This window comes from Vipera ursinii (genome assembly GCF_947247035.1).
Source record: "Vipera ursinii genome assembly, chromosome: 4".
NCBI lineage: Eukaryota > Metazoa > Chordata > Lepidosauria > Squamata > Viperidae > Vipera > Vipera ursinii.
This window is the reverse complement of record NC_139514.1, coordinates 55,955,223-55,968,921: the sequence shown is the minus strand read 5'-3', so window position 1 is coordinate 55,968,921 and position 13,699 is coordinate 55,955,223. Positions and strand designations below refer to the sequence as shown.

Below are 13,699 nucleotides of genomic sequence, written 5' to 3'. Positions count from 1 at the left end.
CGCTCCAGACCGCCGACGCCCCTAACCCCCCCCCTCCGAGTAAGTTACGGTGCCTATGCCCTTATCCCGCTTTTCCATGTTGCGGGTTCGCCTCCCCCCCACGCCTCCCGCACATCCCGGATCTCTTGGCGCAACTGAGCCAAGCCGGCCGATACTGGTGGCGGGCGCGCCGTGATGGATGGCTGGCTGGCTAAGAGCAGGTTTGAGTGACAGCGCTTACCTGGGTGCCAATCTTCGTCACACTGACAAGCGGCTGCAGCAATCGGGACCCGCACCGCCGCGACGTGCGTCAGCACGCAGACAGGGCCTCGACCAATCGCAGGGCGCGCCAGGCGAGACGACAACACGCTTCGAAAGACGCCTCATCAATATTCAGCAAGGGAGCGGGGCACGTCGTGTTTTTGGGTACGCCCACTCAGAGCAGCGCCATAGTGAAGGGGCGGAGCGGCGAGAGAAGCACCGTCCCCTTGGGCCTGGGCGCGAGGCTGAATTGCCTTTATGAACACTCAGTGGGATGGGGGAGGGTGCCACCCGCCTCTCTTAGCTGGAGAGATGGAAGAAGTTTCCTAGTATCGCCGACGCGGATTTGGTGGATAAAGCTCATAAAACCTCCGTTCCGGGCCGAAGGCGCTTGTGACGTCATATCATGGTGTTTCCTCCACCCCCTTCAATGTGAAATGGCCAGGGTGATGGGCTGGGATGGGATGCTGTTCCGCATGGCTTCGGTTTGGTTTTGTTTATGCCGTACGCCTCTCTTCTGAATTAAAAGCTCGTATTATTTCCCCCCCACACACCCCCAATACTGAAGTATCAGAATTCTGATAGTCATCGGTAATTGGGGTATTGGCAATTTGCTGCTATTTTTGTTCGGTGCGTTTGCCCTTCTTTGGTTGCATTCGCATCTGACTGTTGCTTGGTTTCGTAAAGGTAAAGGTTCCCCCGCACATGCGTGCTAGTCGATTCTGACTCTAGGGGCCGGTGCTCATCTCCGTTTCAAAGCCGAAGAGCCAGCGCTTGTCCGAGGACATCTCCGTGGTCATGTGGCCGGCATGACTGGATGCCAAAGGCGCACGGAGCGCTGTTACCTTCCCACCGTAGTGGTCCCTATTTTTCTACTTGCATTTTTACGTGCTTTCGAACTGCTAGGTTGGCAGAAGCTGGGACGAGTAACAGACGCTCACTCTGTTACGCGGCACTCGGGATTCGACCCGCCAAACTGCCGACCTTCTGATCGACAAGCTCAGCGTCCTAACCCACTGAGCCACCGCGTATAAACATATTAAACCAGGGGTCTTCAAACTTGGCCTTTTTATGACTTGTGGACTTCAACTCCCAGAATTCCTCAGCCAGCTGGCTGAGGAATTCTGGGAGTTGAAGTCCACAAGTCATAAAAGGGCCAAGTTTGAAGACCCCTGTATTAAACTAACGAGACTGGTTTGGTTTCCCTAATACATTACCGTATTCTAAGAACCCCATTGCAGAGTTTGAAGAAGGGTTCTAGAAGATTACAGCTCATTCTTTCTAAACGAACTCCTTGTGCACCTAGTTATAGCTAGGTATATAGAGCTATAAATATTTCCAGTGCTTTTTTTTGTAAAAGAAAAAGGTGCCGGAACTCACTCGTGTCATACAACCCACCTTGCCTACCCTACAAGGTTCCATCCAAAAAAGGTGCCGGAACCCCATTCTGAGCGTTCTATGAGAAAAAAAGCTCTGAATATTTCTAAAAATTCTGTTGGTAATGGCAAAACTGTAACACTTGTGCAGTACTTGCAAAGGTTAATTTGTTAGCTACCGGTACAAAATAATATACGAGTAAATGCAGATACGCACTAGCTTCAAATTTAGAAATGTTACACATTTTTCAGGCTATGATAATCTAATTCAAGGCAAATACATACATTCTCTAATATTGCCCACTCATCGAATACTATTTGACAACTATACCCAACAGTTAACTAATACTTGTATGGAATACACACAGACAAAATTATGTTCCTTTCTTAAAATAGTATTGTATAGTGATTATATGGTTTCCCTCTTTAAAGTGTTAAAAACTGCTTAAAATTAAGTATGGTATAATTTGATTTACATATTTTTTTAGTGTACATAAGGCTCATATAAAAGTGAGAATTTTGTGGAATCAAGTTTTTTTTACCACTCACTTTTAGTACAAGAAAAGGAGAATAAAAATAACCAATTCCTTAGCTGAAACAGGTAGTCCTTGGATTATGACCATTCATTCAGCAATAATTCAAAGTTACGATGGTGCTGAATGAGTGGTACTTAACAACTAGTCCTTGAAGTTCTATACGTTGCAGTAACTTCACAGCCAAATGATTGCAGTTTGGGTACTTGGCATCCGGATCACATTACTGTTGCACCATCCCATAATCACATGATCACCATTTGCAACCTTTCCTGCTGGCTTCCCCATTGATTTTGCTTGAGGGAAGGCTGTAAGTGGTTCCTTTAAGCTGCTGCTTCTCCTTTTTCTCCCAAGGAGCTCTACTACAGGGTATGAGATCAACCACAGCAACAGCATCCCCTGGTAGCCTGTAATTCCCAGTGTCCCATCTGCACTCTGTAGGAACCACCTAGAGAGCCCACTAATCTACTTGCATAGCAATTGCCCATGAACCCCCCCCACACACACCTGTGGCATCTGCACACTGTTAGTACTAATGTAATAATCATGCATAGGAAACCATTGTTTACTAATGTCATCTGTCTAGAAAGATCATAATATGCATGATTAACATGATTAGGAGTGGGATTCTAGGTATCCTCTTCTATATATAAAAGGATGTTATTTAAAAACTTTTATTTCAGTTTAGCTTTATTGTATAAACCCTATCAATTTTAATTCACGTGGCTAAAAACATCACATTTATCCTGTGGTAGCATCATCAACCAATCTCCTTACCTCAATTCAGTCAATGAAGTGTAAAATACCATAATATAGATTTCATAAAATTAAGCTAGACTGGAATCCATAGGTAAGAATGAAATGCAAGTCCCCTTGTCATACCATTCTGTTCATTTATTGTAGCAGATATTTATATATAAAACCCCACTGTATTTAGATAAAAGAACCCTGATTTCTCCTGGCTCCCCAGTATTGGCTAATTCCTTTTATAGTTGTTGATACGCAGTTTTCATGCTTTTGAAGCATACCGAAATGACTTCTCTGAAAAAAAAGGCTTTATTAAAACAAACCATGCTACAGTTAATCTTCTCTTACCTACAAAGGCTGCTCTATTTCTTCTTGTAGTATATCCAGATTTTTTTAAAAGATAAAAGAACAGTTAACAGCTATTGTAGGAGGCTATAATAACCCAGAAAAAAGTGCTCTCTCACAGTTGCCCTGGTACATTACACAAACACTTAATGTAGCTCCTAAATTGTCCAAATTAAGGGTATTTTGGCAATCTGTTTGCAGACTTACAAAGGCACTTTCTCCCATTCTGTGTGAATGTCCTTTCTTTCTTTTGATCTTTTCCAAGGCTGCGGGCTTCCAGATGAATGGTGATCTTTGTTTATTGCATTATATTTAGAGCCACTTGCATGCCATTTTTCAGACTCTGGGAAGAATGTTTACTACTTTTTAAAGAATTTTGAGCTATGAATACAGGATATATTCTTTTAGTTTGTATTTGAGTGGGAATTTACCTTTTAATCACTAGAAAATTGCACTAGAAAATTGCAGTTTTTCAAAGAAAGTTCATCAACTTATTAGAGAGAAATCTGCATATAAATGAATATTCATTTTATTATTACCATAATCAAAGTACAATATACATTATTACTTGCAAAATGTATAATACAGAATGCCAGTGTTTTGACAAATATATATCAAAATACATAAAAATGTTACGTTGCGTTGTCCATTCCTATTCTAGATCCAGTTGCCAGACGTGGGCTGAATGGATTTCATTTTTAGTCAAGTAAATTAATACCTAAAAAAAGTCTTCATATGTTAATACACCTGGTATAATATTCTCTGATTTTAGGAGAAATGAACATTTTGTACATATGGACCATTTTTAAAAAGTTATGTTGAATGGAGAAATTGATCTAGAGCTCCAAAGAAAGGATTGTTTTTAGAAGCTAAAGAAAATGGAACGGTTGGTTCACATATTTTAGTATGTTTATCCCATTTGAGCCTAGACTTTTGCATAAATCCAGAAAAAAATAAGAATAAAGACTCAGCAAACTTGGAAATTGATTATGAAGCCTGAAAATATGACTGCTTCAATGAGTAGCAGAGAGGTGTGATTCTTGGGCAAGGTCCACAGCATTTATTCCAAATCATTTCTAATAAAGCAAAGCATTGATATGCATGTCAAGGAAGCACAACCACTATATATGACTGTGGTTTTTGAAGACCATCTTAATCTACTGGAAAATCTACTTAGCTTCATGTTGCTATAAAAATGACAATAGAGATGATTTCAGAGGGATGGAGGTGAACTAAGAACTTTATTTAGAACATGGCTCTTGATGGACCACAACTGTATGAAAACGATTTCAGATTCAAGGTATACTTCAGCTTAGAGCTGCTAGCAAACAGATAATGATCCATAATTCACAAAGATATTAAACTTGAAAACTGGCAGCAAGGATCAGGAATCTGGAAGGGATTCGTAAGGTAATAGCCTGAAGACCCAGAGACAGCATCTAGCGAAATGTTGCTTCTACACTGTACTTCAAGCTTATCCAGAAGTAAGCTTTGGATGGTCTTGAGCCTTAGAGGACTCTACCTTTAGCCTCAAAAATATGGCTGACTGAACGTGGATTTTCAACATTTCTGTTGCCAAGAGAAGGGATACGTCTAGGTGTGCATCCCGTTAATAGAGGGATCCTGGGTCTCTAAGTTCTCACTGATCTTGGAGTCAGCCTTACTGTCAGTCCCTGTGGTCTGGAACTGTCAGGGATCATGGGTGTTCAGTTCATTTCCGACAACTGTAAACCAATAGGAAATTTCATCTAGGAGGGGTCCTGGGAGGAAAGTTTTTTCTGCTGTGTCCCCTACTGTACCCTGTGAAACATCATTCCCCCTGAGGTGAGGTTGGCCCCAACCCTGTTGCTCAAAACATGGTTTTGTCAAGTGAGTTTAGGGATCCCAAGGTAGAGTGGAGTCTATTGGATGGTGATGTGATTGATGCACTCTTAATGCTAGCCACCATTTTGTTATTATTTTTATTTTAAATTTGTGGTTTTATTGATTTTTTATGTTTTACTCTTATAATAAACCTTTATTGTCAAAGTACATGTGTACATTGAGATTAGCTGAGCCTCCCCCCCCGTGCTCTCTCCCCCCAACACACAGTGACAACAAACCCTCCAATCCCACCACACTATGTGAACCAACTACACCACATGTACATGTATTTCATTATATACACGACTTCGAGTCACTATATGAGATGGGTGGCTATACAAATATGATAGATGATGGATGGATGAGTGTGTGGAAAGGTAGGTAGGTAGACAGACAGACAGACAGATAGATAATCTGGGAAGGTGCCAAAGAATCTGCATTTGGTGTAATAAAATAAATATTTCTTGTATGCTTTCGAATGCTGTGCACAGTAGAGAAATATATATATTTTATACTGCTGCTGTCGCTTGGGTTTCTTTGACATAATTCTGCTTTATGAGCCATGTAAGTGGAAACAGTCGTCTTTTCGGAGGGGGATGTAGAATTGCTTGCACCTAGAATGTCTTTGCTGCTAAAAAAATCAATGCATTCTTGCTTCCTGGGGTATTTTATGTATGGGGAGACTAAACTAAGCCCACTTTGTGTTTAACACAAAGTAATTTAATGTAAAATAATTCTTACAAACATTTTCCCTACCTCTTTGTTTAGGCAGGTTTTCTTGTCTTGTTTTTCTTTTTCCACCCAATGCTATTTTAAAAGTAATGGGTGACATTAATTTTAGGACTATTAGTTAAAAAGGACATTACTGTTTGGCTGTGATGTTCTTTGAAGGTCAAGTATCAAGTGACCGATTTTAAAATAACAATAAGCATTTTGCTCAGCTGCTGATTATTTTCCTAATACATTAATGAGGAAGGAGAAGCTGACATATCTGTCTTCTATGAAACCAATCTAATGTGGCCCTAGCAGCAAGTTGTGTATAGTGCAATGTGGCAAATGCATCAAGCTGTTGATCAAATAGGAGACAGGTTTAGAAATACAAACTAAAAATACTCTACAGGTCAATGTTTACTTCTAAATAGGTCTGCCCAAGGTAAACGTAACAAAGAGTATTGATTGCTAAATATACATACAGGCATACATGAAAGAAATGTTTACAATTTATAAGGCTTTTTTCATGACTGGATTCATACTTTTTTGTTTATCGTTCTTGTTTTAGTTCTCCTTATCTGCTTCTCTTAAGAGGACTGAAGTTTCTTCCTTGGGAACATCAAAACACATTATGCTGCCAGAATTCATTGGCACTAACTGTCTTGAATCAAAGCCTAATGCTATTACAAGACCAGCAACAGCTGCAACAGTAATACATCTGCAAGTCATTTGAAAGTAGGACAGAAACTATCCATTGCAAAGAATTGTATAAATGCACAACCACTAGCAGTAGCCCAGTAACCGTGCAAATAGACCCTTCTACCCTTTAATTATATGGAGTTGAAATATCTTAATATCCTGTTTTTAATATATTATTAAACGTTTTCAGTTTTCAATTACTATAATTAGAAATTTTAGCTATTGGCGACACATTTGGGATCACTGGATGGAATTAATTTGGTGCCTTTGCTGCTGCTGATGAAACTAGTGGAATGTGTTTATTATCCTAGAAATGCCCTCTTCATAGTTAAATTCTTCCCAAGTCTTTGGGGCAAAACTATGGAAAGCCACAGGTCATACAATTGCTGAGTTTTTGTTCATATTCAAATGGACATTAAGGTTTCTATGAAAGAACTCATACACAATGCTTTCCTACACTAGTCACTGCCTAATCCCATTCTTCAGTCAGGGATATTAAATTGCCACTTCTCCAAGTAGTCCCTTTTGGTGCCATATTCAACTTTTCTCTAAGACAATCAAGAATATGCAGAATTAAATCAGTTTTGTTTTATATAACAATATTAGTCCCAGTGTTTACGGTCTAGCAATAAGGGTTCTTTTGTATTGTTCACAGTCTAGTAATAAAGGTGATTTCTATGCAATGTCATGAGATCATGTGCTTTTCATGTTGGGAAACACATTCTTTGGGATTGTTTTATCTTCTCCAATATGAATAATATGTAAGATCTGTATGTGACTATTAGGATTGTGCAAATATTTGGTTATGATTACCTGATTACCCTTTCTAGTTGAATTATCATTTCAACCAATCAATCCACTATGCCAAATCTAGTGCGCCAAGATTTGCAGATTCACAAGCGTGCTTGCACAAACACACTTTTTGCATAAATCAAATTTATTGACAATTGAAATTGGGTCTTGGGATTCAGTGCAGTCCTCGCGATTTCATATGTAGAATGTATGGAGATTTTAAAAAAGCATTAAGTGAAATATGATGGTAAAAAGAATGAGGTTCTGCATCGGTGCTTTTCATCCTGGAGTTGCTTTGCAGCTATTCCTTCTGTCAAAAGGGTTCCAACACAGAGAGCAACTCTTGCCAGAAAAAAAGGTTGGTGATGAGTAGTTTCAGGATCAGAAGCACAGGGAGAGGAAAGGTTCTGCATGATCCAAACTGGAATTCTGTGCGTCGACTTGCCATCCAATTTGGCATCCACTTTAAGGCAGTCATATTACAAGTCATGTAATATTCCACTCCTGTTTGAAAAGGCAGCGAGTACACAACTGTGAACTCCACAACCTTCATTGGGCTTCTAACGTTATTTGGTTTGCATTATTTCAAGGTATGCAGGCAGCACTGAGAAACAGTAACACATACCTAACAGATCTTTGTGACTTAGGGAAGTTTTTCATTAATGTATCTTGGCTCGCATAAAGACTATAATCTAGTAATAGAGCAAGGGTTTTGAATGTCATGGGGCCCAGATTCAATTCTTATTCCCAGCCAGGGCTCTACTCCAATCTAGAACCTCATAAATCTAGAACTGATGAGCCATTTTGTACCCATTGTAAGATAGTGTTCATTTCTGGTTTCTGGTCTGATGCCTTAACCACTACAGCAATCCGGTGCTGAGTTGATCCTAAAAAACCAGCTATCCATCATTTCACTCATTTCCCTGTCTAAGACCGATTGTTGTATACATTGTAATTAGTATGGTTGTCCTTATATTTAATCTTAGTCCCATTTTTTTTCACTGTGCACCTTGATTTTCATAACTAGATCTTGCATCTTGTTTGCATTTTTAGCTATCAGAGTAGAGTCAACAGATAGTTCAGGTCTCATGGTTCTGACAGATGTTACTCTTCAAAGAACTTCAAGGCATTGTTTACCTTAAAGAATCTTTATTCAAATAACATGGCATAGGCACGGTCGAAGCCAAAATCTGAATTCTCCTCCCCTAAACACATAATATCAAAGCACAATTCCCTCCTCTAATTAACAGTCATAAATCACATTCTCCAATTAGTTTGAAATGCCGACCTTCCTTCCAGTTCTCCAAACCGCCATTCCTTATCATTTCTTATTTCAAACAGCCTTGAAAAAATGCACTACAAGGTTGTTATGTCTAACTAATTCCCATACACATTCTTCCTTCTTCCCCCCCCCCAAGCATTCATCTAATTCTAAATAAAAGTAACACACAAGTTAAGGGGGAAATGGCTGCATTTTCATATGTTGTCAAAGCAAAAACATCTGATGTTAGCAGCGTTGACATCAGGTTCTTCTTCTTCTCCCAGTTTTATCTTTTTCGCTCCTCCCTTTCTCAAAATCTCCCTCAATAGATTTCAATATACTGCATACAACTCCAACATCGAGGTAGTCCTTGACTTACAACAGTTTGTTTAGTGACGGTTCAAAGTTACAACGGCACTGAAAAATGTGACTTATGACCATTTTTCACTTACAACCTTTGCAGCATCCTCATGATCATGTGTTCAAAATTCAGATGTTTGGCAACTGGTTCATATTTATGATCGTGTCCCAAGTTCACGCGATCCCCTTTTATGACCTTCTCACAAGCAAAGTCAATAGGGAAGCCAGGTTCATTTGACAATTGGGTTACTCACTTATCAACTGCAGTGATTCATTTAACAACTGTGGCAAGAAAGGTTGTAAAATGAGACAAAACTCACTTAACAAATGTCTCCCTTAACAACAGAAATTTTGGGCTTAATTGTGATCATAAATCGAAGACTACCTGTAGCAGATATATTTTCTGGGGAATTATAGGGGTCGGCAGTTTGGCAGGTCGAATCCCGAGTGCTGCGTAACAGAGTGAGCGCTTGTTACTCGTCCCAGCTTCTGCCAGCCTAGCAGTTCAAAAGCACGTGAAAATGCAAGTAGAAAAATAGGGACCACATGCGCCTTTGGTGTCTAGTCATGTCAGCCACATGACCACAGAGACGTCCTCGGACAAGTGCTGGCTCTTCGGCTTTGAAACGGAGGTGAGTACCAGCCCCTAGAGTCGGAAACGACTAGCACGCATGTGCGGGGGAACCTTTACCTCTACCTTTTTATTCCAATTTTTAAAAAAGATGGAATTAGTCCATTGAACTGTGAGGAATTTCAAGATTGAGGCCGATTTATATGCTATGCTATAGCTTAATGTGTTTTGTTTGTTTTTGCCTCAACCAATTCTGATTTAATAAATTATAGTCATACCACAGTAGAGGCAGCACTACATTTGAAGCCTTTGCCACACAATTAGTGTTGCAATGTTAGTTGCACTTGTTCCAATAATATCATCATTCTGTGACAAACAGCACATTGCAGCTTTGGCATATATCCAATCATAGCATATTTTGGATGCCTAATTCCTCATGCAAAGAAAGCGAAGCTGCCAAAAAGTATTTCCTATTCTACAATCTGCGGTAGTTAAACATCATATAGTTCATGAATTAGCAGGAACGATCAGCAACGTCGATGTGAAAGGATTCTTAATTCATGTCCATAAATTTTACTGTAAGTGAATCTTGGAATATATGAAATCTTTAGGCTTGTTCACGATGTTAGCACAGCAGCTGCTTCATGATGAATTCTATCCTTTTGATCATATCCATGTTAACTGACTTCCTGCTGATTTCAATGGGAGCACCTGCTGCCATTCTCTATTGTATCTAATGCCCATGTGGTTTTTCAGGAATTCTGCTATTTTTTAGGGTCATGAATGGGAGCAATTATTGTAAAATTCAGTCTGAAAACATATTATAAATCTCCCTTCTTCATCTTGAATTCATTCCAAATTTCATACATTTTTAGTTATTTCCAATCTGCCTGAAGCCACAATTTTTTTGACTAAGATGTTGACATTCCAACAGCTTCCCTGAAGAGATATATGATATTTGCGTTTTTCTATTTTTAGCTTTATTTTTCTTCCTTTCAGATGGGCTGATAGTCGAAAATATTTAATTTAATCCATGAAGTCAGTTTTTAAGTTAATGTACAGAGAAATAGCCATTGCTTGATACAAATTTTAAACTTCTGTCTGTTCTTTCTTAATCCTCTTGTCTTGCCACAGCCAACTTCCCTCCGTCCAGTGCGCTCCCACAGAGAGGGCCTCCTCAGGGTGCCTCCGATCAAAGAATGTCGATTGGTGGCCCCCAGGGGGAGGGCGTTCTCTGTGGGCGCGCCAGACCTGTGGAACCGCTTGCCGGTTGAGCTCCGGATGGCCCCTGACCTTCGCTCCTTCCGGCGCGATCTAAAAACGTATTTATTTGAGCAATCTGACCTGGTTTGATGGGTTAGGGTTGGGGTTTTAATATGTTTTTAATTACTGTTTTAAACTTGGGCATTATATTTAATTGTTTTTCAACTTTTGTATTCTGTTTTTATATTTATTGCCCTGTACACTGCCTTGAGTCCTTCGGGAGAAGGGCGGTATAACAATATAATAAATATAAATAATATAAATATAAATTACCTAAGCATTATTGGGGAATATTAAAAAGCTTTATCACCATCTATGAAAACCTAAATGAAATGCAGTAGCTTTCTTGAAAACGTTTGCCCAAAGTGTTCTGCTTCTTCTTCTTTTGAATATATCCTGAAATACAAGTAATCCTCGACTTACAATCATTTGTTTAGTGACCATCTGAAGTTACAACAGCACTGAAAAAGTGGCTAATAACTGTTTTTCATACAACCATTGCAGCATCCCCATGGTCACGTGATCAAAATTCAGACACCTGGCAACTGACTCACATTTATGATGGTTGCGGTGTTTTGGAGTCATGTGATCACCTTTTGCAACCTTCCGACAATCGAAGTCAAAGGAGAAAGCCAGATTCTCTTGACAACCATATTACTAACTTAACAACTGCAGTGATTCACTTAACAATGGTGGCAAGAAAGGTCATAAAATGGGGCAAAACTCATTTAACAACTGTCTCACTTAACAACAGGAATTTTGGGCTCAATTGTGGCCCTAAGATGAGGACTACCTATACATCTGGAAGACTCTCAATTATTGTATCTCGGTGCTTTAAGGAAATATCACTCGTTTTTAAATCTAGTTTTATATATATACATAAAATCTTTCTGAAAATCCTGTTGTTTTTGAACCTTAACTTACTGCTACACAGCATTCTTTCAACTATTTCTAGTTCAGACTTTTAACTTCTTTATTCCCGTCGTTAGAATTCTCCTATGCTCTTTGTGGCCATAAAGGAGCGGCTCATGCCATCTTGCAGCAATTGCAAATGGAGGAACAATTCCTCATTTGTTTATTACAAAACTTGTTAGCTAACTTTTCTTCCCAGTTGACCAATCCTTGACTTTAGATTATAGTGAGCAATTTAAAAAGAACTTTTCCTCTTTTTAAAATTTAAGTGCAGCTAGCTACCTATAATGTAAAACAAAATGAAAATACAAAAATTTCTGTATTTTGCTATAATGAATGGGCACTATGCTACCTGCAAAGGAGATAAAAGCACTGTGATGGGTATTACATACATTGACAGTTTTGGATGTAATTCATCATTAGTAATTTACATAATCCAGTTATTTCTGGATTTCAACAACAACCCTCTTTGACAATTGAAAAGCCTCATTTTAGGGCCCTTCAGAGATGCTTCAGAACACGTATCTGTACAAAGCACGTCTTTTCATATTATTAAAGATGTCCTGTTTTTTCCAGACTTTGCACATGCACAGATTGGACCAGCTTCTGAAGCAGTTGCATAAACCTGCAAAAATACATGCCAGTTTAACAACTTGAAAAAGTATGCCATGTACGTTGCTTCCATAAATATAATCCATTTATTACTCCACTAATTCAAATCAGACCTTTTTTCCCCTCACAAACCTAAGCTATTGTATGAATGATTTAAAAAACCCAAAAGAATGTTTTTCTTTTATTATTGACGTGACCATTTGACAGGATGAATTAGAGAAAACACACTGTTGGAGAGAAATATTTGGTATGAAGGAAACGAAGACTTTATTTTAAAAGTAGTACGAAGCAGCTCTGAAATTAAAATTAGATAATGTGAATATTCAATCCCTCCCAAAAATGTACATGTGAAACACACCTGGTATTAAATTTCCCATGTTAGCGTATTTGGTTTTTTTCCAGATGGAACAATATACAAATTAAAATAAAAATTCAATACTAAGTACACTGTTGTCTATACATAATTAATAATGGGGGGGGTGTTATGGGTTGGTAATACTTTGTATTTGCTTGTTTTAATTCAAAGAAATGCGATAAAATTAAACAAAATAGACATACCTTCCAAGTCTTCCTTAGGTTCTCGTAAGGATTGACCCATTCTTTAACTATAGGAAGTCCTTGACTTACAACATATAACTGAGCCCAAAATTTCTGCTGCTAAGCAAGTTACTTATTAAGTGAGTTTTGCCCCATTTTATGACTTTTCTTGCCTCAATTGCTAAGTGAATCACTGCAGTTGTTCAGTTAGGAACTTGGTTGAAAAAAGAATCTGGTTTCCCCATGACTTTACTTGTCAGAAGGTTGCAAAATATGATCACATCACCCCGGGACAGGGCAACTGTCATAAATACATGACAGTTACTAATTGTCCAAACTTTGATCACTTGACCATGGAGATGCTGCAACGGTTTTGTGAGAATCATAAATCATTTTTTTCCTGTGCTGTTGTAACTTTGAATGGTCACTAAACAAATTGCTGCAAATCGAGGACTACCTGTAATGAAGAATGTGGGATCACAATCATTTTTCCAAGTCACGTTCTTAAGAATTTTTGGAGAAAATATTTCTATTTTTTTTTGTTATTTTTTTTATTGAAAAGTTTTAAAATACAGTTTTCCTTTAAAAAACCCCCCTTCCCCCTCCCTCCTCCCCCCCTACCTCCCCCCTCCCTCCTCCCCCCCTCCCTCCCCCCCTCCCCCCCCCGACTTCCCAGAGCTAAATACAAGGTATATATATAAAAAAAGCAATCATAAACAACCATATACTAACAACTATAAATTCTAAAATCCATCACTCTCTAACTTATATAGGATAAAACAAACCTTAGCAATATTAAATATATATAAAAAACTAAAATAGAAAAAGAAAAAAGAAAACGAAAGAAGACTTATTCGAATGCTACATAAAACTTCTT

At 38.7% G+C, this 13,699-nt stretch overlaps 1 protein-coding gene across 2 annotated transcripts in view; it reads right to left on the bottom strand.

The window, feature by feature from the left end:
* The window catches only part of PKNOX1 (PBX/knotted 1 homeobox 1), a 33,237-nt gene extending 32,967 nt beyond the window's left edge, over positions 1–270 (bottom strand). For both annotated transcript variants that reach the window (XM_083362051.1, XM_083362053.1), the window contains exon 1: positions 221–270. The gene's annotated coding sequence lies outside the window, so the exon portion shown is untranslated. The remainder of the gene's footprint in view (positions 1–220) is intronic.
* Between the last annotated feature and the right edge of the window lie 13,429 nt (positions 271–13,699).